This window comes from Dermacentor andersoni, chromosome 10, assembly GCF_023375885.2.
Source record: "Dermacentor andersoni chromosome 10, qqDerAnde1_hic_scaffold, whole genome shotgun sequence".
NCBI lineage: Eukaryota > Metazoa > Arthropoda > Arachnida > Ixodida > Ixodidae > Dermacentor > Dermacentor andersoni.
The window spans coordinates 102,949,604-102,969,272 of record NC_092823.1 but is presented as its reverse complement, the minus strand read 5'-3'; the positions used below and the strand labels follow the sequence as shown (position 1 = coordinate 102,969,272).

The 19,669-nt window shown below is 46.7% G+C and overlaps 1 long non-coding RNA gene across 1 annotated transcript in view; it reads right to left on the bottom strand.

The window, feature by feature from the left end:
- Positions 1–19,669, bottom strand: part of LOC140213575 (uncharacterized) — a 238,418-nt gene that overhangs the window by 76,048 nt on the left and 142,701 nt on the right. The gene's annotated exons all lie outside the window — the stretch shown is intronic.

The following is a 19,669-nucleotide window of genomic DNA, read 5'->3' as shown; positions in this document are numbered from 1 at the left end:
GTAACCCGTCTTTTATTTGTAGAGTGCACCTCCACAAAGGCTGGAGTCATACGTGGTTAGAACCGCGTTCCAAGACACTCCCAATGGCTCACGATAGGTCACTGTTGCGCAATTTCCTCGACCAATCTAGACATTTGAGACATGCCCAGCCACTTAGCGGAGTAAAGAAACACTTCAAAAGAAGAAATAACTGCAGGGCGCAATGTCTTGTTGTCTTTAGTGAAAAGTGCTTCTACTTTTCTCAAATCGCTTGAAATGTCCGAAGTGTTCAAGTTCGAATGCCTTACAAAACGTCGTGGGAACCATGAATAATGTTCAAAGTTAGGTAACCGAACCAGCTGGCATGCACTGAAGTTAACGTGGTTCTGACCACCCAAATAGCCACGACGACAGTTGAGCAGGTCACATGCGTATTTTTTTTTCTTTTACAAAGAAAATCTTTAGCTGCGGACCGCAGTGCAAGCGACATCATTGGGAAAGTAATTTCTTGGTTAAAGTTTATTTCATTTAAAGCATGAAACTCGCGTTACTAGTCTCCCAATCTAGGTGACAGAATAAATTATTTTGACGAAGCAGGATACAATTTCCAAAGAATTCAAAAGAGAAGCTTACGAAACGTCACCTCGGCTGACAAAAAAAAAGACAAAAACGAGCCAAGAAGGAAGTCAAGCGCGATAAGAAGAAATAAGCAAGCTAAGCTTACGACGAGGGGACGCGATAGCTGTCAACGCTGCCTCCGTGATACCAGTACAGAGAAAAGCTCTCAAGCATAATTGGCAGTTCGCATGACGACACACAGGAACGCATTGGTATTTATGATGCTGCACGTTGCATCACTGAATGCGAATGCGAGCCCGATGTTCCATTTCTTAAATTGCTCTTCTGAATAAAAAAAAAAAGTCTGTAAATATGTCTGGGACATAAGGAGAGGATTGCCGTGCATCACTATTTTACTAGGCTTTGCGAAGCCTTTGCTTATGTTTTTATCATCAAGTCGCCTCCACTTTTCCTTTTGAACATCCTCCTTCAAGAACATTTCAAGCGGTTTTGAAATTTCTGGTCATTTTTCAGCCATAAATGTTGCTGGCTCATTCTCCGGAGATGGGCACGGCTTTGGATCTTGAAATGCCATGCTCTCAAAGCGTCCGCCGAACGTGAAACTTAGCCGCGTGTTCTATGAATAGCGCGATCGCATCGTGCCGCATAAATTAGGCTGCAAAAAGAAGCGCGTCCGCTCGCTTGGTTTACAAAACCCTGCATAATAAAGTTAGATTGTCCCCAGAAAGAACTTAGCGCTTGATGAAGGCAGACATCGATCTATCATATTTAGTAAGGGACCCATTGTTAGGGCTATAGCTATTAACAGGTCGCCCACGCAGTTTTCTATACATATGCTAAATGGAGCAGCCCGGCTATTCTTGAAAAGGCCGAAACAATCAAATCTGGTAGAATTGTGTAATGATATAGCATTGTAGTTTTTTGTTTGTTTTTTTCAGTAAAAGGGGTTAGTTTAGCGGGCAACGGTACTAAGCTGTGCAATAAGCTATTCTATCTTAATCTGGGTGACGTCAATAAGACTCGTTTCTCCGGAAACACTTCGTTTTTCAGTTAGTTTGGAAGGAGACGTAAATTACGCAAAGCGGCTTCGTCATTGTACAGTTGGATAGAGGGAGAGAATAAACATGCTTATTACATAAATGAAGCTTTGGACAGGCGCCCTCATTCTAGAATGCCTTCAACTCGGGCGGCGTCCTGGGCCTTCGCAATCAGCCGTTGCCGATACTCGAGGCGAGAGCTGGCCAAGGCTATCCCGCAAAGTTCGTTGGTTTGATAAAGGTTCGGAGGATGTAATGGTGCCGATCTGCAACCCAGTACTATGTGCCTGAGAGAGCCGGATTCTGCGAAGAAGCGGTATTGCGCAAATAAATGTGTAGGGGCTATGAGTTGATTTATGGTTGCGCAGGCGTAGCGCGGTAATTCGCTTCTCAGCGCAATATAGTAAGTTATCTGTTTTTGATCGCGTGCCCAGTATTCACATGTATATCATGATTGCAATAAGCGGGGGCATTCACGTTGCCAAACTGCACAGTTGGATTTCGAGGGACGCCTTAGTAGGGCGCTCAGGAATTATTAGAAGCGCCTGTGATTCTTTAACGTGAACCTAGATCTATATATCTATGAGAGTACTTATGCATCTCGCGCTTGTCGAGATGCGGCCGCTGTGGCCGCGGATAAAACCTGCGTCCTAATTCTGAGTTAGCAGAATGCCTTAGCTGGTCAGCGATTCCGGCGGTTATAAGATAAATCTATGGAGCTGAAACCTGCAGGACAACAAAAGACTATAGAGCAGGAGACGATTGTTCTGGACGGAAGAAATGAATGACCATGAAGTGTGGGCGGGGGTGCAGAAATCGCGCTGAGGTATTTTTAATTAACAAAAATCCAATTAAATTTGTTAAAATCTATTACCTTCTAACTCGCTCTCCTTTCAAAAACACGCGTTCTCCTTTATCCGCTTTCCGTTTAACCTCCGGCTTGTTGGCCATTCCCCTGTACTGGGTACATACCATAGCATAGGAAGCAAGCAAGCACGTTTACTTTTCCAGCTCCAACGTTCAAATTGTTAGCTCCCTTTTTTATAGACCTATTTTAACCACTCAATTCAAGGCCGATCCCCCACGGTGGGTATGTGCCACAACCACTGAGGACAACAACAACAACAACAACAACAACAAGCAAGCTAGCAAGCGCTGCGGTTCGATTTCGACTGGTCCGAAGAACTGACGAGGGCCGGCGACGATCTGAAGTGACTTGTTCCAGTGGGGACCAAGATGGCTACGGGTCCACATAGGCGCCTGTTCCTGGGGCGCAGCAGGACCTGCCAACACACGAGCAGCTACCGGCCCACTCGGACTACCGCCTCGAGACTCGTCGGGACCAGGTAGCGACCCCGTGCGGCTGGCGGTGCGCCCTGCTGCCAGTGCTGTGGTACCTCCCGAGAGCTGCTGACGAGGCCTAGTGACAGTACGGTTCGTGTGGCCGCCAGCAGCGCTGCCTGCACAATTGCGCTGGCAGAATCCGGCGGAGCTTTTATGCCAACGGACTTGCCAGGCCCCTCGAGCCTCAAAATGGTAGGCGTCCCTCCGCGTTGCCAGGGCGCGGACAGCTCCACAAGCCGACGCAAACGCACGCAGTGGGCGTACCGTGATTGCACCGCTGCGAGAGTACGCTCAGGACAGTCATCTGTTAAGCGGAAAAATGTGCTACAGCTACTCGGTAGCGCTACATGGAATGCGCTAGCGCATAGCATAACGAAAATCGATTCTATAGAACAGTTTGAAAAATTTGCGCTGGCCTAGTATTCATCTATGTAACCATCCTCACACATTATTAGCTTCTTTGTGCAATGATAGGCAACGTGTGTAACATGACATGATTCAAATGATTCTACGGGATATTGACGAAGTTCCTTGTGTGATGTCGAAAATTTGATTTTGTATGGTACATTTGTTGCTTGTATCGTTCGGTGTCTGTCATACAATGGTCATTTATATACGTGCGGATATTCTTGTGTAAAGCTGGCATAATTAAGCAGTTGTATTTTCTCGTTTGATTTGTGTGGCGCTCGTGTTTGCAGCGATCTTTGAAGCTTATGATTTCTCCACCCTGTATCGGCCTTTGGGCTAACAGCATAAATAAATAAATAAATAAATAAATAAATAAATAAATAAAACGGACACTCATAGCCAAGAGAGCTATACCGCGTCTGCACGGATAGATAAGATAGGGGTTACGTCGCCTGTTCCTTATGTGCTTAAGGGTTCTACGTGTTCTTGTTTTTGTTATGTGTTCGAATGTCACATGTGATTGTACATGAAGGAGATAAAGGCAATGTCTGTTCACCATGCCTCTCTTGCTGGGTGCTGAGCACCTGGGTCCACGAACCTTTCATAAGCCACCCCCCCCCCCCCCACTTCGTACGATTAGACTGGTGCTTATTTGATTCTACAATTGACTTAACATGACGCATAGGCTATTTGTGCTTCTTTGCTTGCTCGCTTGTCTACATCAAATAAATGCAAGTACCTATTCGAGGATGCGCATCACACCAGCTGCTCTTTATTCACTACCAGACTCACTGTTGCGTTTGTTTCACTTTCTCTCAGCGCTTGAGTAAGCGCTTGACCTCTCCATACGAAGCAAAGACAAACAGAAATGAGAATCGTGATAGTACCGTGCGCACGATGAAAAATGGTGCTATCTCTTCAGCTGCTCATTGGTCCGCATTGTTCTTAGAAGCGGCGACCCTATTCCTGTCTGCGTCCTGCCTTTTTTGATGGTCTTTCCTTCAGGTCGATGATTATGCCTCTTAAAGTCCTTCTTGTGCCCATTGTGTTATGAGCGGGTCACAGCCTTGCTTGGTCAAAATGTGACAGGTTTAAGAAATACGCAGGTTAGCTTGGGCGGAAACTAACTTTCTTTTTCTTTCAAGATTGGCGGACTGAATGTGTCGAGTCATTATCGTGACTGCAGATGCGTGCCATCTTTTTACTGCAGCACAATCAATAGGAAGGAACAGGAAGAAGCGCAAGCATAAAATTCTGGATTTCTAAACAAGAATACTTGTGTCATCCTAGATTCACTAGCACTCACTAAAAAGGAAGTTTCGCTGTTATATAATCGTTTACTTTTGCGATTGTCATTGCACATAAGCTCGAGACGCAGTACTGCCGCCATCGTCGCTGCCGTCATGATGTCCCACTGTGGACGGCTCCAGCGCGGTTACCGTGCACATAGAGCTTCCTACAGTAATTACTAAAGGTAACTGTAGCGCTGCAGTCGTTGACCCACCATGAGAATGATGGGAAATACATGGATTTGTCTGATATTCGTGCTTGAGGACTCATACGTTCATGTGGCTTTGTATATTACGCTTTCTATGCCTTCGCTGTCGTGTGTGGTACATCTAATTCTAGCTTCGCACATGTTCCACAAGTAAGTGGAACATTTTACCAGAATATCCCACTTACCTGGTGACCCTCATTTGGAACGAGACTAAGATTGTACAACGAGCGTAATTCGCAGAGAGATGGGGGCAGTGGTAGAGGAAGCGTTCGCCGTCTGCACTCTAAGAAATGTTTACACCCTTTGGGGTGTATATTTGCCACACAACAATATTCGTCATCTGCCTTGCTTGCGTTTCCTGTCTTAAAAACTCGGCGCTCGCTACTTACCTGTCGAGAATGCTGTGTCAGGCTGATAACAAGCAAGCCGTTCGTGACTAGGAAGCACCCGGCTAGCAGCGTTAAAGAAAGGAAATGCGGGCAATGCAGATGACTATTGTTACGTGGCAAGATGCGACCCAAAGGTTGTAAACTTTTTTTTTAGAGTGTAGGCGGCATGTACGGCTAAGAAAAGCTCTGGCACAGCATTCGTAGTCACTGTGGAAATAAAACTTAAGTCTGAAGCTGACGTGCAAGAAAACAACCAATTGACAGTGGCGCAGAAAGGGGATGACATGCCGACCATGTCTCACCTCCTCCCCCCCCCCCCCCCTACAGAGAAAGCGGAGGTTAGAGTTAGTATGCCGCCTGCCCAATCCCCCCTCCTCCTCTGCCATCCCCACTCTTCCCGTCCCAGGTAAAGTGTGTGCGCGCTCCCTCCCCTCTCCCCGCGATAAAGATTTCAGGCTAGGTCATTGCCGCTTGAAATAATCTGATGAAAAGAAACTACAACAATGAAAGGCACGCGACCTTCTAAAAGAAAGAAGATAAAGCGAACACTTAAAGCCGCGTAAAAGCGCTGGACTAAACCGTCAAGCGCCTCGCCAACAACGTTACTCGGTATGCTCGGCATCTTCGTAAGACGCAAAAGCACTCAAGAACGGCGGGGTTCCAATCAGTTGACTTGTTCTCTTTCCCTGTCGTGATTCCGACTCGGTCCAAAATTTCACAAGCCCGTAAGAAATCTGTGAATTCCTCCAGCCTAAGCCACAGCGCTAGCGTTACCTTCATCGAAAGCTCGGGACTGTTTGAGAGTAAAATATTGCGTAGCGTTGCCCGTCCAGAGAACGAAGAAACAATCCGAACAAGTATACAACAGACTGTGCAAATACTTCTGTTACTCAACTTGAGAGTTTTGCTGCATGTTGATTAGTTTTGTTTTGCTTCCGAACAAAGAGAAAGGGCTCCAGCGAACGCGCGTCACGTTCGTGTGACATTAACCTTCGCCAATACTAGAAGCCTTTCGTAGCGCCTTCTTTCATTGTAACCGGTATTATATTGGAAATGCTGCGAAAAGCTTGCGTCCGCACAGCTTTAGTGCGAAATCCATCACGTCGTCTGGGCGTCGTAATATATTTGAGGTGTGGCGAAAGCCGCAAGGTTCTGAATTTCCGTCACGTTTTTCATAGCAGCACCGCCTAAAAAGTCGCATGTGCCCGCCGCCTTCAGTGTGGTGCGGCTTAGTTATGAAAGCTAGCCATCACTCACTGTTACGTTTCGCCTACAACGCGCGGTAATGCCGGCGCGGATGCAACGGACGCCGGGGCTTCGTTCAAAGCGGCGGACATTTTGGGCCGTTCGACGCCGCCGCAACGCCTCCCCGCCAAGCGTGTCCAGGCGTGTTTCAGTGCCACGTGTCTTCGTATGTGCGTGTGTGTGTGTGTGCCCACGCTTGTCAAAGCGCGGCAGCCGGGGAGCGGAGCTCCCCAAGTGAGGAGCCAGCAGGTCTGTCCGTCGGCGGGTTGGCGATGCGTCACTACACTCGGTTCAGCAGGTCTCTCGGCTCGACCGTGCGCGCCGTCGTGGGCTCATGCTCCGCCGTGTCGTGGGCTCATCCCGTGACCTTCCTTCTGGCCCGCGACGCCGAGAGTATAAGAGCAGCTGCCCCCGGACGCCAGGAGAGAGGCTCCGATTTGTACTGTTGAGTTACGTGCTCTCCCGTCTCTCCACTTCGGTCGAACTGACCGGCCGCTCTTTTGCTATGTTAGAATAAACAAGTTGTTCTGTTACCAGTCTACTCTTGCTTTGCCGGGACCTTCGGATGCTTCCAGTACCCCAGGCCGCCAGGCCAACGCTACCCTTGGGGCTTGCGACCCATTGGCAATAACGGGCGTCAGCACCGAGACCCCAACAACTGGTTGCCAGCGGTGAGATCGCGACAACGGAGGCCAGCAGCGAAGAGATGCGGTTGAATGTATGCTGAGCAGCACAACGACCATCCGGGAGCAGTGCAACGAGCCCTGTGTGATGACTGGTTGCCTGCAGCGGAACGACTGCGCTGAATTCTTGGCTGCGAGGTTTGGTGAGTGCGGGACTTTCTTCTTCTGAGTTTTGCCAGGCTTTTGTTAGTGTTAGAAACAGAGCTGGTAATTGTGGTTGTCGTTGCTGCCGGGTTAGTTTGCGGCAAGACAATAGTAGGCAGTAGAGAAAGCAGCATTCAGAGCAGCCATGGATTTGAAGTCGTTGCGCAAACCGAAATTGCTGGAGCTTGCAAGAGAGTTGGGTCTGGATGTCTCAGACAAACTCAGAAAACCAGAACTGCTAAGGGCTATTCTTGAGTTAGAAGCTGAGGATGACGAGCTGTCGGAATGCCTTGAGACCATTGAGGAGAGGGAGACGGCAAAAAGACAGGAGCGTGCACTTAAAGAACAGAAAGAGAAAGATGAGCGTGAACTTAAAGAACAGAAAGAGAAAGATGAGCGTGAACGAAGAGAACAGATAGAACGAGAGCAACAAGAGAAAGAAAGAGAGCGCGACCGTCAACACGCTTTGGAAATGAAGCGTCTCGAGTTAGAGATGGAACGCGCTCGTAATGGAAGTCAGGCACATGGTGCAGGAGAACGAGTATTGTTCAAAATGACTGACCTGATGCGGCCGTTTAAGCTTGGAGAGGACATTGGTTTGTTCCTGGTTAACTTTGAGCGAACGTGCGAGAAGCAGGGGTTCTCTCGGGAAACGTGGCCACAGCGCTTGCTCACTTTGCTACCCGGCGAGGCGGCCGACGTAGTCGCTCGCTTGGAGAGAGAGGAGGCAGAGGATTTCGACAAAGTGAAATCGAGTCCGCTAAAAAAGTACCGGCTGTCAGCGGAGGCGTTCCGTCGGAAGTTTCGGGAAAATGAGAAAGGCAAAAGTGAGTCATATACAGAGTTTGCGTACAGGCTTATGTCAAACATGCAGGAGTGGCTCAAAGAAGAGAAAGCGTTTGGTGACCACGAGAAAGTTCTGCAGTGTTTCGGGCTAGAACAGTTTTATAGTCGGTTACCTGAGAACGTGCGGTACTGGGTCTTGGATAGGCCAGACGTTAGTACGGTGGCTCGAGCCGCTGAGCTAGCCGAGGAGTTTGTGACGCGTCGGGCTCGTGGAGCTAAGGACGGTCAAAAGGGTGAATTTGGCTCCAAGTTTGAGAGGCCGAAGCTCACGCCCATGAGAAAGCGGTTCGAGACGAGGCGAGCGCGCGTGTGTTATACGTGCCAGAAGCCGGGTCACTTTTCGGCGCAGTGTCCGACCGAACGTGAGGAGACGGCGGCAACCGAAGCCGAACGCAGAAAGCGGTTCGAGACGAGGCAAGCGCGCGTTTGTTATACGTGCCAGAAGCCGGGTCACTTTTCGGCGCAGTGTCCAGAAACAAAAACAAAAGTCGTGTTTTTGTCTTTATGCAGCACTGACGAGAACATGAAGCTTCTCGAGCCTTACATGCGAGACCTCCTCGTAAACGGGAAAGAGTGCCGAGTGCTTCGCGATTCCGCAGCTACAATGGATGTAGTTCACCCCTCTTACGTAGAACCCGATATGTTCACGGGCGAGTGCGCATGGATCAAGCAAGCAGTGGAAGCTCATAGCGTGTGTCTGCCGGTAGCAAAAGTGCTTATTGAAGGACCTTTCGGAGCACTTGAGACGGAGGCCGCAGTGTCATCTATGCTGCCCCCCCAGTACCCGTACCTATTTTCGAACAGGTCCGATCACCTCCTGCGCGAGAAGGGGCTTTTGTTTGGTGAGGCTAGCGTTCAGGCCTTAACCAGATCGAAGGTTCGGGAGCTCGCTGCAAAGGCGGTAGTTGCGGGGCCGACGTTGTTGAACGATGAGAAAGGGTCAGAGGCGCAGCAAGCTGGTATTCAGAGCACGCCCGAACGGGATAAAATTGAGCCTGTAGTGTTAAAGGCACCAGATACTGGAGAGGAAATTCCCGATGCGGGAAAGTTAGAAGAGCTTCCGGTCGAGCTTCCGGGACTAGGCTCAGTGACGAACAGGAAAGACACCGATCAAGTCATTAGTGACTTAATAAGTAAAGCATCGCTGTCGCCTGAGCAGAAAACCGAACTACACCAGCTCTTACAAGAGTTTCAAGGTCTGTTCTCTGAGAGGCCTGGTAGGACTTCTGTCCTTACTCATGACATAGAACTTACCTCCCCAGAGCCAGTACGATCCAAGGCGTACCGGGTGTCACCCCGCCAGAGCGATATTATGGAGGCTGAGGTAAAGAAAATGCTACAGCTCGGTGTTATTGAGGCGGGTGAGAGTGATTATACCTCCCCTTTGATTTTAGTTGAGGTACCGGGCAAGGAACCTCGTCCTTGCGTCGACAACCGCAGGCTTAATTCCATCACTAAGGATCAAATTTATCCGATCCCTAACATCGAGGAGCGCCTTGAGAGAGTGAGTAGCGCTCAGTTTATTTCCACCCTAGATCTTGTCAGGGGTTATTGGCAGGTTCCACTTACAGAAGAGGCTAGTAGGTATGCGGCGTTCATTTCACCAATGGGGACATTCCGTCCTAAAGTTTTGAGTTTTGGTTTGAAGAACGCGCCATACTGCTTTTCAAGCCTCATGGATAAAGTGTTGCGGGGACAGCAAGAATTCGCTTTACCGTATCTAGACGACGTAGCGATATTCTCCGCATCCTGGCCTGAGCATATGGCGCACTTGCGGGCAGTGCTAACCCGCCTGCGCGATGCGGGCTTGACAGTCAAGGCTCCCAAGTGCCAGTTAGCACAGGCCGAGGTTGTCTACCTCGGACACGTGATTGGTCGGGGTCGTCGCCGCCCCTCTGAAATAAAGGTGGCCGCTGTGCGAGACTTCCCGCAACCGCGCACGAAGACCGATATTCGGTCGTTCTTAGGTGTCGCCGGCTGCTATCAGAGGTACATCCCCAGGTACTCTGATATCGCGGCTCCCCTAACGGGTGCTCTAAGAAAGACAAAGCCGCAAACAGTCGTCTGGGACGAGACAAAGGAAAGAGCTTTTAGCGCCCTAAAGAGCGCCCTAACAAGCCAGCCGGTGCTACGATCGCCCGACTACTCAAAAGGGTTCGTTGTTCAGTGTGATGCTAGTGAGCGAGGCATGGGCGTTGTATTGTGTCAACGGGAAAATGGAGAAGTAGAACACCCCGTCCTGTATGCTAGTCGTAAGCTGACGAGTCGTGAGCAGGCGTATAGCGCCACCGAGAAAGAGTGTGCGTGTATCGTGTGGGCCGTTCAGAAATTGTCATGTTACCTAGCCGGCTCGAGGTTTATCATTGAAACGGATCACTGCCCTCTCCAATGGCTGCAGACCATCTCTCCCAAAAATGGCCGCCTCCTGCGCTGGAGCCTCGCTTTGCAACAATATTCCTTTGAGGTGCGTTACAAAAAGGGGAGTCTCAACGGTAACGCCGATGGCTTAAGTCGAAGCCCCTAACGTGGGAATCAGCCTCAAAATTGCTTGTTACTGATGTTTTTCTTCTTGAGGCAGGATTTTTAACTTATTGCTTTTGTGTAGTGTTTCAAAGCGATGATGTGCTTTCTAGTGCAATTTTCCGATTTGTGGACGCGTTCTGAGTGCTGCTAAACTACTGTAAGGAACTAGGCAGCAGTATAAAAGGGGAAAGAGCCTGGCAGGGCTTAGTGAGGGTTGTGCCGTGCTTGCTGACTGAGCGGTTGACTTTCAGGCGTGGTTCTAACGCTTGCCGGAAACGAGAACAAAAATGTCAACTCTCCCGAAGTCACTTTGCAGTGTCCTGTGTGAACCTGAACGTGAGAACGAGGCCTTCTCTGTGCGCTGCGCTCAAGAAACGCCAACGGACGCCCGACTTCGGTTATGAGCATCATCGAGCGACATCCCTCCGGACAGCGGATGCAGTCCCCTGACCATCGGGATCTCCTTCCCCCGGCGGGGCGGTCTGTTACGTTCCGCCTACAACGCGCGGTAATGCCGGCGCGGATGCAACGGACGCCGGGGCTTCGTTCAAAGCGGCGGACATTTTGGGCCGTTCGACGCCGCCGCAACGCCTCCCCGCCAAGCGTGTCCAGGCGTGTTTCAGTGCCACGTGTCTTCGTATGTGCGTGTGTGTGTGTGTGCCCACGCTTGTCAAAGCGCGGCAGCCGGGGAGCGGAGCTCCCCAAGTGAGGAGCCAGCAGGTCTGTCCGTCGGCGGGTTGGCGATGCGTCACTACACTCGGTTCAGCAGGTCTCTCGGCTCGACCGTGCGCGCCGTCGTGGGCTCATGCTCCGCCGTGTCGTGGGCTCATCCCGTGACCTTCCTTCTGGCCCGCGACGCCGAGAGTATAAGAGCAGCTGCCCCCGGACGCCAGGAGAGAGGCTCCGATTTGTACTGTTGAGTTACGTGCTCTCCCGTCTCTCCACTTCGGTCGAACTGACCGGCCGCTCTTTTGCTATGTTAGAATAAACAAGTTGTTCTGTTACCAGTCTACTCTTGCTTTGCCGGGACCTTCGGATGCTTCCAGTGCCCCAGGCCGCCAGGCCAACGCTACCCTTGGGGCTTGCGACCCATTGGCAATAACGGGCGTCAGCACCGAGACCCCAACATCACCCATAATTTCTATACAGCCACAGGACGCATATCGGTGTATGCTTTTGTTGGCTTCTTTCTTCCGTAATTTCTTCCTTCCTTTCTTCTTTTTTCTGGTTTTTGACAGAGCGATTGAAAGCAACAGATTCTAGCAATAAATCTGGCAATGTTTCATTTCGAGATGCATTTAGAGGTCAGAAAATGCGTTCAGTGCTTCAGAGAGAACGAAGGATTGGTAAACCTTGTAACACTGGAATCGATCCAGTTTATTTAATAAGTAAGCATAGTAATTCAGTGAGTGAGTGAGTGAGTGAGTGAGTGAGTGAGTGAGTGAGTGAGTGAGTGAGTGAGTGAGTGAGTGAGTGAGTGAGTGAGTGAGTGAGTGAGTGAGTGAGTGAGTGAGTGAGTGAGTGAGTGAGTGAGTGAGTGAGTGAGTGAGTGAGTGAGTGAGTGAGTGAGTGAGTGAGTGAGTGAGTGAGTGAGTGAGTGAGTGAGTGAGTGAGTGAGTGAGTGAGTGAGTGAGTGAGTGAGTGAGTGAGTGAGTGAGTGAGTGAGTGAGTGAGTGAGTGAGTGAGTGAGTGAGTGAGTGAGTGAGTGAGTGAGTGAGTCGGTCGGTCGGTCGGTCGGGCGGTCGTTGCCGCCGAAATGTAACAAGCCAAGCTTCCTGTATCTGTCAAAGTATTCAGGAGAAGACCACACTATGCACTTTTAGTTTTCTACGCGACAGAATATGCTTTACTATATACATGAAACAAGAGAAAGAAAAACTTTTGTTCAAGGAATCATCTTTTAGTTTTCCTCTGAAAACAGTGTGGCGTTTTATTTTCATTCTCTCTTACTCTTCATTAGGAGTAACGCTGGTAGCTCAGAGAGGTCCTTAAAAAATTATGACGTTTTAACCTTTTCCGCCCAGTCGCAGAGACTCAGTGAAAAGGGGAGCGCTGGATCTCCACATCAATTTTTCATCAGATAAATTCAATTGCAGAGAATTGCCCAAAAAATAGAGCCGCTTCCTTCCATTCTAGGAAGGCTGGCTTTCTTTGTGGAACGTGAATAATTCAGCTCGATACTTTTTCTCGTCGCTAGGCTCCGAGCAAATCCACCGAAAGTGGGTCATGGTGACGGGACTTATTTTGCGGTGAACAGCTTCCACTCACAGAAAATGCTTGAGAGTTGGCACATTGAACAATGCCAACGCTTGAAGTACGTTGTTATTGGCATCGCAGTGCTTGTTCTTGCACCAGAATGGTCGTTCCATTTAGATGGCGATTTTCTTGTGCAACAATCGAGAACCGAATTTGTTTTCCTTACTTCGACATTCTAAGAAGGCATGGGAAAGTACATACAACAAAAGGAACTTGGGAAAGGGATAACTTGAAAAGGAGAAAAGTAACCAAGTCGAGATATGTATTGAAAAAGCACAGCCTACACACAATGGTATTAAACGACTGATGCATAATTCTCGGGTAACGTATGCAAGCACATATTGCTGATCTGGCCGGGCATCTCTTTTTTTTCTGTTCAGGTTCATCAATATAGCTTTACAATTCATTAAAAATAACCTGAGCCAACTGCATAGCGACGAGCTGCGGGAGTGCACGGGATCTTAGCAAAGCTTGTGGCCCGGGGCAACATATTATTCTCGAAAAAAAAAAAGTGTTTCACGTTATATAATTTAACATATTCGTAAAAGTACATGTTTCCTTAGTGTGGCAATTCCGTAGCACCAACGCATCCTAAGGATCAATGCTTCTTTTTTTTTCTTTCTTTTTTTTTCTGAAAATGTACTACGTGTGGATGAAAAAGCGTGCGCAGTACACCTGCAGTCACATCGTAAAGATAATAATCAAATAAATGAGCTTTACTTGCAATGCAGATATGCAATATCTCTAAGTGAGATGGCCACCAGAAAGCCCACCGCACGTATGGTGAATCGTTTGATCACTACAGCAGTTAAGAACTTCTAGTAATGCAACGCGCAACCCACGCATTATAGGAGCTCTTCTACAATTTCAACTCGCAGTGCATTTTACAAGAAGTAGGCTTGCCTAACTCTTATTTATTTATTTATTTATTTATTTATTTATTTATTTATTTATTTATTTGTGACGCACAGTACATTACAGGTGCACTTCACAGCGTACCTGGATTGATATATTACCGATAGTTCTAGTTGCCATTCATTGCGTGGCGTTAACTAATGTTTTCTTTTGTTTCGTATTTAACTGGTCATTCCATAGAATTTGTAATCAGGTACTTTTATGACGAACAAGCTCGCACCTCAGATACTCTCAAATAGTCACGCCCCGACGTGTACCCGGCAATATTCAAGTGCTAAACTATAGTATAGCTTTCTCTATGTCTACCGACAATTGATACGCAATATGCACATACTGACAGACAGTCAGACGCCCCTGACTTAGCAGTGCCTCAATATTGTGTCAATTCAGCATAATAATACAAGCCCGCCTATAGGTCCGACACGGTATATCGAAACGATTCCACTCTTCAAGAAATTTCCTAACCTCATTCTTATAGTCTGAACGGTGCTGCTTTTCTCCCGAACTACTGCACCATTTGAAAGCTAAGTAAACTGGAAGGCTTTAAGTGCGAAGGATTGTACCACTGTTTATTTCCTAATTGGTAGCGTTATCTGTGCACCGGCCATCAATATATACAACTGCTTGTTGTGCAGTTTATTAGTTTTTAACGCAAATGGGCCACTTGGGCGAAGTTAGGACTAAGGTTGGTTACGCAAACCATGAAAACGTGATGCTGATACGAAGAGGAAAGGCTCTAGCACCACGTATTACGCTTAACAAAACATTATGAGCCATAAAAACAAGTTAAGCAGAGGTGCGAGGGAAAAATCTAGGCCACCTATACCACGCTTACGTCGCAACTTACAAGTTCCCGGGTCGCATGTCGCATCAAAATCAGTTCCCCACCGTGTTTCAGCCAGGCCGCATGAAGAGGACAGGCAGGAGAGACGGAGCTGAGTGCTGTTTTATTTATCACACCTGGTTACTTCCCGCGCACTGAGGCGCGTTCCTCCGAATGCCGACGTGTGTCACCGCTAGGGCGGCGCCCATGTCGTCGATAAATAATAGCCTGTTAATCAGCTTAATGGAAAGGCACGTCCGCGTGAGCACAGAAGGAAGCAGCCCACGTTCGCGTGAAGAGCACGGACGCCTCGTCGTGCCTTTTGTCTTCGAAGCTGGCGCGCCGCTGGCGCCACCAACCGGTTGCGAGAAAACGAAACAAAACAGAAAGAAAGAAAGAAAGAAAGAAAGAAAGAAAGAAAGAGAGAAAGAAAGAAAGGAAGAAAGAAAGTGGTCACTAGCGTCCTGCGATTACGTCAGGTCGTTCTTGCTTTTTCTTTTCTTTTTTCAACTGAAGTCCACAGACAGAGGCGGCGTTTACGCCTTTGCGTGACGTAAGCAATACATCTTGTCAATCGTTGGATTTGCTTATGCGTTCGGCACAAACGTCGTCTTGGGGAGCTAGTCACGCAAAACTGCCGAACTTCAATGAGCCACGACAACAACAGTAAACAAAACAATTCGCGACGCTAACACTTATAAGGGGAACATGGTAGGCACATACGAGAGGAAAGATTTTTTTTGTAATTTTGTCGAGCTTTTCTACACGAAATTTTTTTTTAACTTTCAAGTGCATACATAGAAAGGGCATTCCTGCCTGCGGCATTCTAAGCTTCTCTAAAAACAATCTTGAGAAATGTTGTAAATATTAGCTTTTAAATCTATCAATTTTAATAATTTGGTCAAGGACCATTGAAAAGGTAACTAATGCAATTAGTGTGTTGAAACTTCTGTCACGTATTGTGCACCAACTGAGCTTTTGAGTTAAATAAATGAAATACATTCTAACTAAATGAAATGAAATTCGCTCCAAACTAAAGTTTTCAACATTGCCGTGCTCATACTGCAGGCAATTTGGCGAAAAATATTTTAATTTAGAAGAATGTACTTATGATAGCATAACTATTTCAGCTCAGTGGGTGCATTACACAAATCCTAACAACTGTAATAAATCCAGCACTACAAATTTTGTTTGCTGCAGAGATAATGCTTCTTTCTTTGCCAAAAAAAGAACTGAGCTTTTAAGAAATCAAGTTTAAGTGTTCACTTGTTAACGACCCAGCATAACATTCACCAGGTGCGTAATATCCCTCGCCATTTACCAGTGATTCATTGGCAGAATTCTTCCTGGCAATTACTGTAGGTTCTTTCTTTGGATTGCCTTTTAGTAACTGATCAAGACACCAGTGATTATCATGAGACTCGCTGTCGTAAGCGTTGCTTGGCCCATTCCCCTGACGCAGGGGAACACTCCAGCTTCCTCAGAATCAGCGCTCCTTCAGGTCTGATAAAACATACGGCATCCCTGTATATTGAGTGCTGCATGTAAACACGGCCACTCTATTTTGTTAAATAGCTGAGAGAACTTGAACTGCGTTGCGCGAACTCGCTGATGCATAAACAAGCGCGCGGCCATCGGTGGTCAGTGTATATATATATATATATATATATATATATATATATATATATATATATATATATATATATATATATATATATATATATATATATATATATACATATATATATATATATATATATATATATATATATATATATATATATATATATAAATTGGCTGCTCATGACACCCCGTGTACCTGCTGAGTCTTGTCTCTTGCGCAATGTACATCCAATATATTTACATTTTCTTTCTTTGTTCTTCTTTTGTGTGCTCAGCGTTCCAACATGGCGTTTGCTACTTTTTCCCCCCCTCCTTTTGTAGCATTTCTATAATGAATAAAGAGTGCATATGTACTGCCTTGTTCACCTAAACTTACCTATGCCCGCGCCTACTTGAAGTTTGTTCTCTCGAATATGTATCCTACCCCTTTCCTGCAACATCCTGAAATGTGAGGCTAGAAGTATGTTCAACTAAATAAATAAATAAATAATTTCATTTTTAGCGAATATTCAAAACACTCCAAATCTAAAATTAGCTATATGTCCACAAATTTCAATTTCAACTGCAAAAAAAAAAAAACTTTTTCCATGTCTCTAGCTCTTTTGAAGGAAGAGTTGTCTCAAATTGCAATGTAGCCAAGCAGTTTGTTATATCGGGGATGTCACCTTGAGGCCACGTTTGACGCACTTCTCGTGCTGATTCCGGCATGAATTTTTCAGGAGTTGATTCTTTATTAAATTGTATTTATTTTCTGTAGTGAAATATATTAAATAAGCTGTCTAAATAGATAAACCACATAGTCAGGGCGCTCTGGAGCAACCAGTCGAATATACCGTTAGACACAAACTATATATTGTTGCAAATAATCAGATTGTATATTGAAAAAGCCGTTTGAATCCGGAAGGACCATTTTTACGCAATTTCAAGCACGGCGGGCCATTTCCATGCTGGCGGAACCACCACGTTTGTCGCTGCAGTATACGCTAATGCGCCAGAGCTACCTCTAGTTATATGAATAGGAAATTGCGGTTTCAATGTGCTGACCTGTGCCGAACCAGCCACATCGCTCTCGTCGTTAGCGCGGTCTCAGTAATTGTTGGGCTTCACCCGGCTTAACATGAAGCGAGACTTCGGTCATAATTTCACCAAAATTTTTGGAAGAATATACGTGCCCTTCTTTAGGTGCAAGTGTTAATCACTACCAAATAATTTGGACCATTATGTCCGCAGTAACCTTCGATTAAGGCTCCTTCAAAAAAAAATCGCAAGACGCCGTACCAATTTCATGTGAGCCTTCAACTAATCTATCACATTTATTCAGTTTTGAAACGAGCAGATACAGTTTACACAATTCTGATATTTGTTCTTGGTGCAGCTTTATCAATTGACTTCTACTTGCAGGGGTAGTGCAACACTTTTTTTATCAGGGTAAAAAGGCGCTTCCCAATCTGAAGACAATGTTGCTATGAACATGGGAGCCGCGTTCTATTTCTCCTTTAGAATGTATATGGATAGCAGCGCCGAAGGAAAAGCTTCCACGAAAAAGGAAGCGTTTGTTTCATTTGCTTTTGTCACACTTAGGTTTGCGGGTTGTTTTTAAAGTCCTTTGCGATCGAACCTAAGAGTGAACCCATCAACAAGAACAGCTCGAAGTGTCTGAAACCCGGTGGGCGCGTGTACCAACCGCAAGCCTACGCCTACGTTATTCAGTGAAGCATAGCAGATTCCCATTGGTCTGAAAGATATCCCTAAGTGTTTACACTTGCAACAACGGCACAAAGATAACCGCGGGCCTTGACACACGAATGCCCAACTTGACATTTTTGTCGTCGCCGTCCTGATTTCTCCAAGGAAGGCGGCCATCCATGCGCCTAAATCAGGCCAAGAAATGGAAGTACGGGGGAGCAAGCGGGCGCCTCATCCCGAATTCTGGAAAACCCAGAGACTGAACTTCACAAAGATGGCGAGTGGGAGGCTTGCGGCGCCTCGTTTGTTGCGGCGACGTCACCCGCGTGCACAAATTCGTTGCGTTACCCTTCTCTCCCTCGGGAGATCCACGCTTGCATACATTACCTCATTTCGGCGTTTCGTTCAGCCCATCGTATGCCAGCTTCGCCACAGAACTACAACTTTAGACGAGGCATGTTTCATGTTGCTGTCACTGTTGCCTCTCTTCCTTTCTTTTCTTTCTTTCGCTATAGCGGGTCTCTCTCTACGCTTTCAAGGCTCTGGTTACTCGTTTTCTCGGAAGTGGAAACAGAGGCACCATCTCCACAAGACAGCGGAGTTTGGAAAACGTAGAATGCACAGTAGGAAGCATGATCACAACAACGGTTTTAGGATCTAAAAAGGAGAAAAAAATTGTACGCCACCCAGTAGTAGAATGCAGCTAAAAAGAAAACCCGCACGGGTTTTTCCGAAGGAAAGCTTCGATATTGAAGAAAAATTCGCATCGAACTCCCCGACATGCTGTACTTGCAAGATTTCGTGAAATGCCAGTTTACCACCCATAAAAAAAAGTTAGAAGTTAAGCACTGAAACCTTGCCATTTAGAACGTGGCTTTTGAAGAAAAAAAAAAACCTTTCTTTCATCTATTGGCTGTCGCCTTTGTACAATGCTAGAAACTATTTAACACTGATTTATTAACGATAAATGTGTCATTTCATTCTGGTACGTGCTTCTTAAAGATTTGCGGAAGGAACTTTATGTCAACTTTCGCAATATTCGATATCTTGTTGCACCGTGTGATGACCCACCATTTGACATGTCTTGATCACAGGACTGCATAGCTTGTGAAATGAACGTGTGCGAAACCAGAAGGCAGAAATATTAATTGCCTCAAAATATGTAAACGCATTTTAGTCGGACGACTAAGCACATCAAGTACTTTTGCGATCAAGATGACTGTCAGCCGAATTAGTATCCACTTTTGTTTAGACGTTCAGCTTTACCTCCTTTATAACTTTTATAGCAATGACTGGTTGCTTTGTGCAAAGTAACTTTTCAATTCACACATTCAAGTGGTCTTTGGTCGTGTAAAAAGTCAATTAAGGTGTATTTCTGAGCCAACCGATTTTCGTAGCATTATTCCAGATTTCTTAACACCATAAGAGTGCGTTTATTGTGACGAAACTCATTCTTACATAGTTAACCGACCCTTGAAGCGTTGCGGAATTGCTCGAAAGCGCCCAGTAGAATGCGCGATACAAGTGTACTGTCGCCTTCTTTTTTACTGGGTATGACTACATTGCCCTCGCAGCACTGCACATAATTCCTGTACGTGTACCATCTTTACTCACGGTATTAAATACTATGAAATAAAGGGGGACATGAGTGGTTAACGCGTCTACTCTATTATTCCCATTCCACACAGCTT